The sequence below is a fragment of the Arachis ipaensis genome, chromosome B09, assembly GCF_000816755.2.
Source record: "Arachis ipaensis cultivar K30076 chromosome B09, Araip1.1, whole genome shotgun sequence".
In the NCBI taxonomy this organism is placed as follows: domain Eukaryota; kingdom Viridiplantae; phylum Streptophyta; class Magnoliopsida; order Fabales; family Fabaceae; genus Arachis; species Arachis ipaensis.
In genome coordinates this window covers 19,383,375-19,397,485 of record NC_029793.2, presented here as the reverse complement: position 1 = coordinate 19,397,485, position 14,111 = coordinate 19,383,375, and the positions used below count along the sequence as shown (strand labels likewise).

At 35.6% G+C, this 14,111-nt stretch overlaps 1 long non-coding RNA gene across 1 annotated transcript; it reads right to left on the bottom strand.

Annotated features, from left to right (window-relative positions):
* LOC110266304 lies at nt 1,224-2,630 on the bottom strand. Its single transcript, XR_002353552.1, has 2 exons — nt 2,567-2,630; nt 1,224-1,310 (listed from the first exon to the last, which is right to left on the bottom strand). It is a non-coding gene; the product is annotated as an uncharacterized LOC110266304 (long non-coding RNA).

Below are 14,111 nucleotides of genomic sequence, written 5' to 3'. Positions count from 1 at the left end.
AAGAGTTTTAGAATTTATTTAAAGTTTTCTTAATTGATGTTTGTTTCTATGAATTCCAATTTATTATTGGGAATTGTCCATGAAAATACTATTTTTATGTTTGAAGTTTTAAAATATAATTTGAGGAATAATTCATTCTAAAAAAATATTTATTAGCAAGATTTGAAATTTTTATTCTCATCCTAAAAAATAGATATTTAAAATTTTCATGCACTACAAGAAATTATTGGAATAGTGACCGATTTGGATGGTCGCTAAAACCATGGTCGCTAATCAGAAAATAGCGACCAACTTCGGTCGCTATACTTTAGCGACCGATTTGTTAACAAGGCCACCAAACCCTCACCAAAGAGTATCGGTTGCTAAATTGTGACCAAATTTTCCATCGCAAATTCGGTCTCTGAATAAATCGGTCGCTAAATAGCGACCCACTTTTCAGTCGCTAAATCGGTCGCTAATTTGCGACTAGTGTTTCGGTCTCCAATTCGCGACCATTATTTCGGTCGCTAATTTGTGACCAACATTTTAGTCTCTAATTCAGTCGCTAAGTATGGACCTATATTTTAGCAACCAACTTTCAGTCACTAAATCAATTGCTAATTAGCAACCAAGCATTTTAGTGACCAAATTTTCATGGTTGATCCTAATTTTTTAATTATCATTTTTACTAAATTTTTACATTTAGGCCATCAAATATTGAAAAACCATCAACACAAAACCTACACCTTAGCCCATAAAAGTAAACAACACTTAACAATAACCACAATAATATAACACACTTAAACAATAATCAAAATAACTCATCAATTTAGTATCATAGACAATAACAATAATAAATAAACAACACTCTCATATTACTAATTACATCATTTAAAGTCTATTAACTAACTAGCATCACAATTACTAATCACTCTTCAGACGTACGTTCACCATCTTCATCCTCTCCTATATTTGTTTCTCCACCTTAGTTGAGGAATCGAAATTTTAAAATTAAGCTTTTTCATCATTTCTTGAAGCATACGGTTATTGATTTCAAATTCTTTTTCTGTCTTTTCCAACTTAGTTTTCAAGTCATCGTTCTCTTCTTGCATTTTCTTCATTATTTCTTCATGTTCTGACCTTTGCAACCAATGAGATGACTGAGAACTGGAGCCATGATAACTAGGTCTTTTGTCAATTGCAGTGGATTCTATTCCATGTCCATAAATTCTTTCCTTTTTAACTCTGGCTATTTCACACCACACATCCATCTCATTTGGTGCATTACTTCCTTCTTCAGACACTTTTTGCGTAGCCTGTTCTATAGCATTCTTAAATTCATCTTGCCAATATCATTTACAAAATTAGCCATGCCAAACCCAAAGAGAACAATTAGCCATGAAACAATCTATAAGTTATTTTCATAATTTCTATTTGGACAAAGTTCAGTTCAAGTTCACAAAATATAAAACTCTACTCTGCATGCAGGGATTATTACAAAGTAACCCCAACATCATAGTACATAATAAATCATGATTTGCTAAGAATAATGTCAGTGAGCTTTCTAACTAATTATAACTGATTTATATCACAGTATGTAATGTCATTACTATCTATATCATTTAGACATTTACAACCCCAAAATATATGTAATGATTACTATTAATTGGGAGTAAAAATTAAAGTGTTATGTACCATATGAGCAGTAACCAAAAATCAAATAATGATTACAATTAAGGCAATGAGTCACTGTTCAAATGGTAGGTATATATATATATATAAAACACTTCCATTTCACTTTTTCCTCAAGCTTTCAAGGCTCAACACCTCCCAAATAGATTTTCCAGCACCAAAAGTCCACTTCCAAGCTTCCCAAAACCTCAATCAAGCTCCAATATATATATATATATACTACCTAATCCACAATATCACATTCAAACATAACAACTCAATACCCATACACGATAAATCAAGAATTTCATAAGGGTTGAGAATTTTTACCGTATCCACAGACTAAAAAGGCAAGATTAAACATTTTTCTCAAGCTAATTGGATTCTATATATATATATTCCTAGCAAATATGGAAAAGGGGTAGCATATGATAATGGAAGATCATCTAACTGATGCTAGCACAAAAGGCCAGCAATGTCTTGTGGATGTCTACATGTCATGGAAAAAAAATGAAAGAATACAAGTAAGTTTGACTTTAATTGATTTAGGAACGACCTATATGCACATCAATTGTAGTGACTTGAATTGTTCAAATGCTTGATAACTTTGAACTCTATACGAGAAGGGATCACAATCACAGATGGGAATAACTCCTTTGATATCAAGAATTGAAATTTGTGACACAAGACAAGAATTGCTAGAGAAGGCGAACAAATAATCTTTTGCAATCCAATGACAGTACTGAAAAAGGACTCAATTATTCAAAAATAGATCACTCAAATTTAGAGTTCCAGTAACCCCAAGCACATAGCCATATAAATAGAACAATCCTATGAGCTGGAACACTAGCCCTAATACAATATTGTTTAATACATACAGAGGAAAAGATATACATTTTGATTAAGATAGACTCACCTCAACATGTTTTGATTTCTTATCCACCCATGTCTCATATTTGTGTTTGTGAGTCTTTGTAAACAATTCTAACTGTGTTGGAGTCTTCTTTAATGATTTTTTCTACCAAACATATAAATTAAAAAATCTATGAGTATCAACTACCAATTGAAGTATATAAAATTATAATATAAAAGATCTAAGTTTTTCTATAACACACTATATTAGCTTTGTGTTGGATAACGGAAATTGAGCCAGTAGTATGAAGAGCCGCTCCAAATCCGCTGCAATCAGGTGCTCAATTTAACTTGCCTTGTGCACTCTTTTGTAGAAATCCAACATCAGTATTCCAATAAGCACAGAAAGCATCCCACACAACCTCTCCTATCCATTGATGTTTGACACGACTTGCACGCGCTTTTCCCAACAAATTTTTTAGTAAAATCGCACCTCGCTTCTCAAAATTTTTTCGAGCCCAATGAAGATCTAGAGGAACAAATTGATATTTTCTCTGGATAATCAACACAAGTAAGATAGTTACAAGTTGATATATATTAAATTTTTCAAACTTAGAACTAATTCTTAATCTACTAACAAAGATTAAATGTTTCTCTAAAACCTACTTCAAAATTTTTCCACCAAAATTTCCTAGTAGCATATGGTATTTTTCCCATGAAGGCCACAGCTGAGAGTAATATCCTTTAATAATGTCCGAAATTACATGAGCGCGGTAGGTGAAGGTAAAAATCTGTAGATATTATTTAATATCAATCGGAATGCAATATAAGAGGTTAACTTCAAAAAATAAAATTATTGTAGTCTTGTATAATATTAATGAAGTAAACTTAGAATGATAAGGCCCTATTCTAATAGTGAAAATAGAATAAATTTATCTTAAATCCAAAAAATCTGTTACTGTCAAGTAACAATCCAAGTGTATCCTAAATCCAATACCAAAATCTGATATCACCTCTTTTTACCATTTTATTTCACCTAAAAGGGCATAAATTAAATGAAGTCTCCAAAAGTAATTAAGTCCAGGAGTACAATTGATGAGCGGATATTTTATACGCTTTTTGGGGTTAATTTCATGTAGTTTTTAGTATGTTTTTGTTAGTTTTTAGTATATTTTCATTAGTTTCTAGGCAAAATTCATATTTCTAGACTTTACTATGAGTTTGTGTATTTTTCTGTAATTTCAGATATTTTCTGGTTGAAATTGAGGGAGCTGAGCAAAAATCTGATTCAGGCTGAAAAAGGACTGCTGATGCTGTTGGATTCTGACCTCTCTGCACTCGGAATGGATTTTCTGGAGCTACAAGTGTCCAATTGGCGGGATCCCAATTTTTTTGGAAAGTAGACATCCAGGGCTTTCCAGCAATATATAATAGTTCATACTTTGCTCAAGGATAGACGACATAAATTGGCGTTCAACGCCAGTTCCATGTTGCAGTCTGGCGTTAAACGCCAGAAACAGGTTACAAGTTGGAGTTAAACGCCCAAAACAGGTTACGACCTAGCGTTTAACTCCAGAAACAGCCTAAGCACGTGTAAAGCTTAAGTCTCAGCCCCAGCACATACCAAGTGGGCCCCAGAAGTGGATTTCTGCACTATCTATCATAGTTTACTCATTCTCTGCAAACCTAGATTACTAGCTTACTATTTAAACAACTTTTAGAGGATTATTTTGTATCTCATGACATTTTAGATCTGAACTTTGTACTCCTTGACGGCATGAGTCTCTAAACTCCATTGGGGGTGAGGAGCTCTGCTGTGTCTCGATGAATTAATACAATTACTTCTGTTTTCCATTCAAACACGCTTGTTTCTATCTAAGATATTTATTCGCACTTCAATATGATGAATGTGATGATCCGTGACACTCATCACCATTCTCAACCTATGAACGTGTGCCTGACAACCACTTCCGTTCTACATTAGATTGAATAAGTATCTCTTGGATTCCTTAATCAGAATCTTCGTGGTATAAGCTAGAATCCATTGGCAGCATTCTTGAGAATCCGGAAAGTCTAAACCTTGTCTGTGGTATTCCGAGTAGGATTCAGGGATTGAATGACTGTGACGAGCTTCAAACTCACAAAGGTTGGGCATAGTGACAGACGCAAAAGGACCAACGAATCCTATTCCAGCATGAGTGAGAACTGACATATGATTAGCCGAGCGGTGACAGCGCACCTGGACCATTTTCACTGAGAGGACGGATGGTAGCCATTGACAACGGTGATCCACCAACATACAGCTTGCCATAGGAAAAAACTTGCGTGCGTGAAGAAGATGACAGTAGGAAAGCAGGGATTCAGAAGACAAAGCATCTCCAAAACTCCAACATATTCTCCATTACTGCATAACAAGTATTTATTTCTTGCTCTTTTATTCTTCGTAATTCAACTTGAAAATTATAATTGATATCCTGACTAAGAGGTACAAGATAACCATAGATTGCTTCAAGCTAACAATCTCTGTGGGATTCGACCCTTACTCACGTAAGGTATTACTTGGACGACCCAGTGCACTTGCTGGTTAGTGGTACGAGTTGTGAAAAGTGTGATTCACAATTTGTGCACCAAGTTTTTGGTGCCGTTGCCGGGGATTGTTCGAGTTTGGACAACTGACGGTTTATTTTGTTGCTTAGATTAGGAAAAATTTTTTCTTTTTGTTTTAGAGTCTTCTATTATTGTTTTTGGTTGAAATTTTTTTTAATCCTTATTTTCTCTTTTTAATTTTTTTCGAAAATTTTATAAACTAATAATTGAGTTTTTCTATTTGAGTTTAGTTTCATATCTTAAGTTTGGTGTCAATTGTATTTTTTTTATTTATTTTCTTTTAAATTTTCGAATTTGTGTTCGTTGTTCTTTCTTAATCTTTAAGTTGTTCTTGTTTATTTTCCTTGTTTGATCTTTAGCTTTTCTTGTTCTGTGTCTTTTTTTGTTTTTCTTGTGCTTTTTCAAAATATCAATTTAAAAAAAATCTTTATTTATTAAATACCTTATTAGAACACGTTAAATTTATAGCTCAATTGGTTAGAGCGTTGTGCTTATGTTCTTGGTAATTGGCTACCTTCTTTTTAAAAAAAACTTTTTCAAAAATAATTTTTCTTTGAATAAATCTTGTGCCAAACTTTAAGTTTGGTGTTTTCTTGTTGATTTTTCTTTAGTTTTCGAAAATTTTATTTTGGTTTCTAAAAATTTTAAGTTTGGTGTTCTATCTTCATGTTCTTGTTGTTCTTGTGAGTCTTCAAAGTGTTTTTGAGTCTTCCTTGTGTTTTGATCTTGAAATTTTTAAGTTTGGTGTCCCTTGGTGTTTCCCTCCAAAATTTTCAAAAATAAGAAACATTAGATCTAAAAATTTTAAGTTGTGTGTCTTTTGTGTGTTTTTCTCTTTCATCATAAAATTCAAAAATCAAAAAATATATTCTCTCTCTATTTTAAAGTGAATTTTCGAAAATTGCTTTTAAAATTCAGATTTCTATTTCAAAATTTAAAATCTTTTTCAAAAATCATATCCAAAGTTTTTCAAATCTTCTTAATTAAGTAATTATTTTAGTTTTAATTTTTTTATTCTTAATTTTCGAAATCTATATTTAAGTTCTAGTTATTTTATTTCATTTTTTTTATTCGTTCTCTTTTTATAAAATAAAAATAAAAATATATTTTAATTGCAATTCACATCAATTCCCTTTTTTCCATCATGGACCTAAGTGGAAATGAGCAGTCCAGAAGGACTCTGGGGTCATATGCTAACCCCACTACTGCTTCATATGGGAGTAGTATCTGTATACCCTCCATTGGAGTCAGTAGCTTTGAGTTGAATTCTCAGCTCATTATCATGGTGTTGCCAGAAATCAACATCTGTACCTAAATAGTGAATCTTCTATGAAAGAAGAGGCTAAAACAGTAACTACTGAACTTAGTCCTGCAGAACAAATTACTGAATTCAATCAGTAATTAGACTTTCTAACAAAACAGCTGGCCGAATTCAAGGAGATACTACAAGACACAAGAATGGCTAATATAAATATGGAGGTACAGTTGAAGCAAACAGAACAACAGTTATCAAAACAAATAACAGAAGAGTGCCAAGCAGTTCAATTAAGAAGTGGAAAAACATTAAATACCTTACTTCAAGGTAGCAGGAAGCCAAGAAATGAACAAAATGCTATTCAAAATCCCTCTGAGGACAGTAAGAGCCCAGAGAAGAATAACTCTGACGTTTAAACGCCAGAAACAAGCAAGGAGTTGGCGTCAAACACCCAATGGAAGCTCAGTTCTGGCATTCAAACGCCAGGAACAAGTAAGGAGTTGGCGTCCAACACCAATCCAGCTTCTAACCTTGGCATTCAAATGCCAGTGAGGAATCAGACATACACAAGTGCTGATAACAACCCCTCTAAAAAGGCTTCTCCAACCACCCCTGTAGGAAATAAACCTGCAGCAACTAAGGTTGAGGAATATAAAGCCAAGATACCTTATCCTCAAAAACTCCGCCAAGAGGAGCAGGATAAGCAATTTGCTCGCTTTGCAGATTATCTCAGGACTCTTGAAATAAAGATTCCGTTTGCAGAGGCACTTGAGCAAATACCTTCTTATGCCAAGTTCATGAAAGAGATCTTGAGTCATAAAAAGGATTGGAGAGAAACTGAAAGAGTTCTCCTCGCTGAAGAATGCAGTGCAGTCATTCTGAAACGCTTTCCAGAAAAGCTTAAAGATCCCGGGAGCTTTCTGATACCATGCATATTAGAGGGTAATTGCACCAAGACAGCTTTATGTGATCTTGGGGCAAGCATCAACCTAATACCTGCATCCACTATCAGAAAGCTTGGTTTAACTGAAGAAGTTAAACCAACCCGGATATGTCTCCAACTTGCTGATGGCTCCATTAAATTGAGCTCAAGCCATTACCACCATCCCTGAAATATGCATTTTTGGGAGAAGGTGACACTTTTCCAGTGATCATAAGCTCTGCTTTAAATCTACTGGAAGAGGAAGCACTAATTCAAGTGCTAAGGATACACAAGACAGCTCTTGGGTGGTCCATAAGTGACCTTAAGGGCATAAGCCCAGCTAGATGCATGCACAAAATCCTATTGGAGGATGATGCTAAGCCAGTGGTTCAGCCACAGAGGCGGCTAAATCCAGCCATGAAGGAAGTGGTGCAGAAAGAGGTCACCAAATTACTGGACGCTGGGATTATTTATCCCATTTCTGATAGCCCCTGTGTGAGCCCTGTTCAAGTTGTTCCCAAGAAGGGAGGCATGACAGTGGTTCATAATGAAAAAAATGAACTGGTTCTTACAAGAACAGTTACAGGGTGGCGCATGTGTATTGACTACAGAAGGCTCAATACAGCCATCAGAAAAGATCATTTTCCTTTACCATTCATAGACCAGATACTAGAGAGACTAGCAGGTCATGAATATTACTGCTTTTTGGATGGCTATTCAGGTTACAACCAAATTGCAGTAGATCCTCAAGACCAAGAGAAAACAACATTCACATGTCCTTCTGGAGTATTTGCTTACAGAAGAATGCCTTTTGGTCTGTGTAATGCACCTGTAACCTTTCAGAGGTGCATGCTCTCTATCTCCTCTGATATGGTAGAGAAGTTTCTGGAAGTCTTCATGGATGACTTTTCAGTATTTGGAGACTTATTCAGCTCCTGCCTTGACCATTTAGCACTTGTTCTGAAAAGATGCCAAGAGACCAACCTAATTTTAAACTGGGAAAAATGTCACTTTATGGTGACTGAAGGAATTGTCCTTGGGCATAAAATTTCAAACAAGGAAATAGAGATGGATCAAGCTAAAGTGGAAGTAATTGAAAAATTACCACCACCTGCTAATGTTAAGGCAATCAGAAGCTTTCTGGGGCATGCAGGATTCTACAGGAGGTTTATAAAGGATTTTTCAAAAATTGCAAAACCCCTGAGCAATCTGCTAGCTGTTGACACGCCATTCGTGTTTGACATAGAGTGTCTACAGGCGTTTGAGACTCTGAAAGCTAAGCTGGTCACAACACCAGTTATTTCTGCACCAGACTGGACTTTACCATTTGAACTAATGTGTGATGCCACTGACCACGCCATTGGTGCAGTACTAGGGCATAGGCATGACAAGCTTCTGCATGTCATTTATTATGCTAGCCGTGTTTTAAATGATGCCCAGAAAAATTACACAACCACAGAAAAAGAATTGCTTGCAGTGGTTTATGCCATTGACAAGTTTAGATCATACTTAGTAGGATCAAAAGTGATTGTATACACTGACCATGCTGCTCTTAAATATCTACTCACAAAGCAGGATTCAAAACCTAGGCTCATAAGATGGGTTTTGCTTCTGCAAGAGTTTGATATTGAAATAAGAGACAGAAAAGGGACAGAGAACCAAGTGGCTAATCATCTGTCCCGGATAGAACCAGCAGAAGGGGAGTTTCCCCCCTCTATTGAGATCTCTGAGACCTTTTCGGATGAGCATTTGTTTACCATTCAGGAAACACCATGGTTTGCAGACATTGCAAATTATAAAGCTGCAAGATTCATACCCAAGGAGTACAGCAGGCAACAAAAGAAAAAATTAATTACTGATGCAAAGTACTACTTGTGGGATGAACCATATCTCTTTAAGAGATGTGTCCTAGAGTATTAATCAGTGATGGGGGCACTCACTTCAGCAACAAACAATTTTACTCTGCCATGGTCCGGTATGGGATTCGCCACAAGGTGGCGACTCCATATCATCCACAGACAAATGGGCAAGCTGAAGTTTCTAACAGAGAACTAAAAAGAATCCTGGAACGGACTGTAAGTACCCGTAGAAAGGATTGGGCAAGAAGCTTGGATGATGCTCTGTGGGCTTACAGAACAGCATTCAAGACTCCTATAGGGACCTCTCCATACCAGCTTGTGTATGGTAAAGCATGTCATCTGCCCGTGGAAATGGAACATAAGGCCTACTGGGCAACCAGATTCCTAAACTTTGATGCCAAATTAGCTGGAGAAAAAAGATTGCTCCAGCTGAATGAGCTAGAGGAATTTAGATTCACTGCTTTCGAAAATGCCAAGCTTTATAAAGAGAGATAAAAAAGGTGGCATGACAGAAAGCTATCATCTAGAGTCTTTGAACCAGGACAAAAGGTTCTGTTATTTAACTCCAGGCTCAGGCTATTCCCCGGGAAACTGAAATCCCAGTGGAGGGGACCATATGTGATTACAAGTGTATCACCATATGGTTATGTGGAGCTTCAAGATATTGATTCTGATAAGAAGTTTATTGTTAATGGACAGAGAATCAAGCACTATCTTGAAGGCAATGTTGAGCAAGAGTGCTCAAGGCTGAGGCTAGATTAAAAGCTCAGCAAGGTCCAGCTAAAGACAATAAAGAAGCGCTTGCTGGGAGGCAACCCAGCCATTAGCAAAACTTTTTCTGTTATTTTATTTTATTTTATTCTTCATTTTATTTATTTTTAAAATATATGAGCTTAGTATTAACAAGGTAAAGAATCAATTGCATAAGTCCACAGGGTTACAGAAGAATTCAGAGCACAAAACAGAAAAAAAGAGCTCACTGGCAAGAAAACGCTAGTAAGAGGCACAATTGGGCGTTAAACGCCCAAAAGGAGCATCTACTGGGCGTTTAACACCAATAAAGATAGCCATCTGGGCGTTAAACGCCAGAAAGAAGCAGCTTCTGGGTGTTTAACGCCAGATTTACAGCATCCTGGGGGGTTTCTGGCGTTTAACGCCAGCTAGAAGCAACAGCTGGGCGTTAAACGCCCAAAACAAGCACCAACTGGGCGTTAAACGCCCAAAACATGCAGTAGTTGGGCGTTTAACGCCAGGATTGTGGGGAGTAGGCAATTTCGTTTTCAATTCAAAATTTTTCCATTTTTTATGTTTCAATTCATGATTTCTTGCACAAACATGTTACAAATCCTAATTTTTCAAATCCTTTTCAAAACAAATCTATCTCTTTTCCTTCTAAAATCTTTTCAACTCATCAATATCTTTTTCAAATCTTCACATTATCTTTTTCAAAATCCAGATTTATCTTCTTCAAATATCTTTTATATCTTTTCAATTTTAAATCACATCTTTTCCTATCATACTTATTTTTTCCAAATCACTTTTTCTATCATATCTTTTTCAAATAATTTTCGAAACCCACCCCCTTCCCTTTAAATATTGGTTCGGCCTCTCCCCCTCTCCTCCACAAGTTGCGCTTGGCTCTCCCTATTTCCCTCTCCTTTCCTTTCTTTTGCTTGAGGACAAGCAAACCTCTAAGTTTGGTGTGTTCTTCCCGGAAATCCCTCAAATTGAATACTGGGAGCGCCTAGAAGCATCTGTCACCAAGTTGCAAGAAGCTGTGGATCAACTGAAGGAAGAACAGCAAAATCAAAACAGCATGCTCTGCAAATTGCTTAGAGAACAAGAAGAGCAAGGGCGTGAACTGAAGGAATTAAAGCGTCAGAAACTATCTCTTGAAGGGTCAAGCACTCCACAGACTAAAGAGGCATCCACCTCCCAAATTTAAGGTTTTTGAGTTCTAATCTTAGCCTTAACTCTGTGATAATTGTTCTTATTTGAGTTTTACCTTAGAAGTTATATATGAGTAGTAGTAATTAGTATATATATTTTGATTTTATCTCCAATTAAGCTATAATTTATTTTTCTCATCATCATTAAACATGAATAAAATATCAGATTTTCTTTAGAATAAGGAGGCAATATTTTTCGAGTTTTTAATAAGAAAAATTCTAATTATTTACATGTGGTGGCAATGCTTTTTATCTTCTGAATGAATGCTTGAACAGTGCATATGTCTTCTGAATTTGATGTTTATGAATGTTAAATATGTTGGCTCTTGAAAGAATGATGAAAAAGGAGAAATGTTATTTGATAATCTGAAAAATCATAAAAAAATGATTCTTGAAGCAAGAAAAAGCAATGAATACAAAAGCTTGTAGGAAAAAAATGGCAAAAATAAAAGAAAAAGAAAAAGAAAAAGAGAAAGCAAGCAGAAAAAGCCAATAGCCCTTAAAACCAAAAGGCAAGGGTAATAAAAAGGATCCAAGGCTTTGAGCATCAGTGGATAGGAGGGCCTAAAATTTTATTTGTCTAGTTGCTTGGGGACAAGCAACAGTTTAAGTTTGGTATTGTGATGAGCGGATATTTTATACGCTTTTTGGGGTTAATTTCATGTAGTTTTTAGTATGTTTTAGTTAGTTTTTAGTATATTTTCATTAGTTTCTAGGAAAAATTTATATTTCTAGACTTTACTACGAGTTTTTGTGTTTTTCTGTAATTTCAGATATTTTTTGGCTGAAATTGAGGGAGCTGAGCAAAAATCTGATTCAAGCTGAAAAAGGACTGCTGATGCTGTTGGATTCTGACCTCTCTGCACTCGGAATGAATTTTCTGGAGCTACAGAAGTCCAATTGGCGCGCTCCTAATTGTGTTGGAAAGTAGACATTCAGGGCTTTCCAGCAATATATAATAGTTTATACTTTGCTCAAGGATAGACGACGTAAACTGGCGTTCAACGCCAGTTCTATGTTGCAGTCTGGCGTTAAACGCCAGAAACAGGTTACAAGTTGAAGTTAAACGCCCAAAATAGGTTACAACCTGGCGTTTAACTCCAGAAACAGCCTAAGCACGTGTAAAGCTTAAGTCTCAGCCCTAGCACACACCAAGTGGGCCCCAGAAGTGGATTTCTGCACTATCTATCATAGTTTACTCATTCTCTGCAAACCTAGATTACTAGCTTACTATTTAAACAACTTTTAGAGGATTATTTTGTATCTCATGACATTTTTGATCTGAACTTTGTACTCCTTGATGGCATGAGTCTCTAAACTCCATTGTTGGGGGTGAGGAGCTCTGCTGTGTCTCGATGAATTAATACAATTACTTCTGTTTTCCATTCAAACACGCTTGTTTCTATCTAAGATATTTATTCGCACTTCAATATGATGAATGTGATGATCCGTGACACTCATCACCATTCTCAACCTATGAACGTGTGCCTGACAACCACCTTCGTTCTACATTAGATTGAATAAGTATCTCTTGGATTCCTTAATCAGAATCTTCGTGGTATAAGCTAGAATCCATTGGCAGCATTCTTGAGAATCTGGAAAGTCTAAACCTTGTCTGTGGTATTCCGAGTAGGATTCAGAGATTGAATAATTGTGACGAGCTTCAAACTCACAAAGGTTGGGCGTAGTGACAGACGCAAAAGGACCAACGGATCCTATTCCAGCATGAGTGAGAACCGACAGATGATTAGCCGGGCGGTGACAGCGCACCTGGACCATTTTCACTGAGAGGACGGATGGTAGCCATTGACAACGGTGATCCACCAACATACAGCTTGCCATAGGAAAAAACTTGCGTGCGTGAAGAAGATGACAGTAGGAAAGCAGAGATTCAGAAGACAAAGCATCTCCAAAACTCCAACATATTCTCCATTACTGCATAACAGATATTTATTTCTTGCTCTTTTATTCTTCGTAATTCAACTTGATAATTATAATTGATATCCTGACTAGGAGTTACAAGATAACCATAGATTGCTTCAAGCCAACAATCTCTGTGGGATTCGACCCTTACTCACGTAAGGTATTACTTGGACGACCCAGTGCACTTGCTGGTTAGTGGTACGAGTTGTGAAAAGTGTGATTCACAATTTGTGCACCAACAATCTATAACATTGTATATTAATTCTTACATTAAGCTTGTGTCAAGAAAAACACTTAGAGAATAAAAATAATACATTTCTCAAAAGAATACCAAATTAGGCAAACATTTTCACAATTGAAACATAAGCATAAAGTGAAACTAAGAAATAAAAATAAAGATCAAGCTGAAACCAAAAAGTAAAAATAAAGATCAAGCTGAAACATTTTCACAATTGAAACATAAGCATAGAGTGAAACCAAAAAGTAAAAATAAAGATCAAGCTAAAACCAAAAATTATTAAGTGGTCTTCTTCTTAATTCAAATAACTGGTCTTCTTCTCTTTAAGCTAAGGAATCATAAACATATATACTTATATTGACAGATTCACATTCATTCACACCCAGAAAATAAAAGAGATTAAGCACCTCCATGTAAATGCTATTATGTTCGCCCCATAAAACATAATATACGTCCCACCATGCATGAAATTAAAGTAATTCTTATTATTAATTCAAATAACTAGTTTTCGTTGGTTTATTTATAGATTATGTATTTGTAGTTTCCAGTTAAAACAATATACATATTTAACTAGTGACAGCATTTTCTATTTTCTATTTAATTCTACATAACTAGTGATTTATTGGTAATAAGCCTAATAATAAGCAACTATTATCTTTTTACAAATGTTAAAGGAAAATCACCTGAATGAGATAGACTAATAATCATCACTATCACTATCACTATCAACATTGTTTTGATTCTCATCATCATTGTTATCTTTTTTATTATCATCAAGCAATGTATCCATCCGATCTTCACTGTCATATTCAAAATCATTGTCAAACTCAAACTCCCCATCATTTGTGTGAACTAA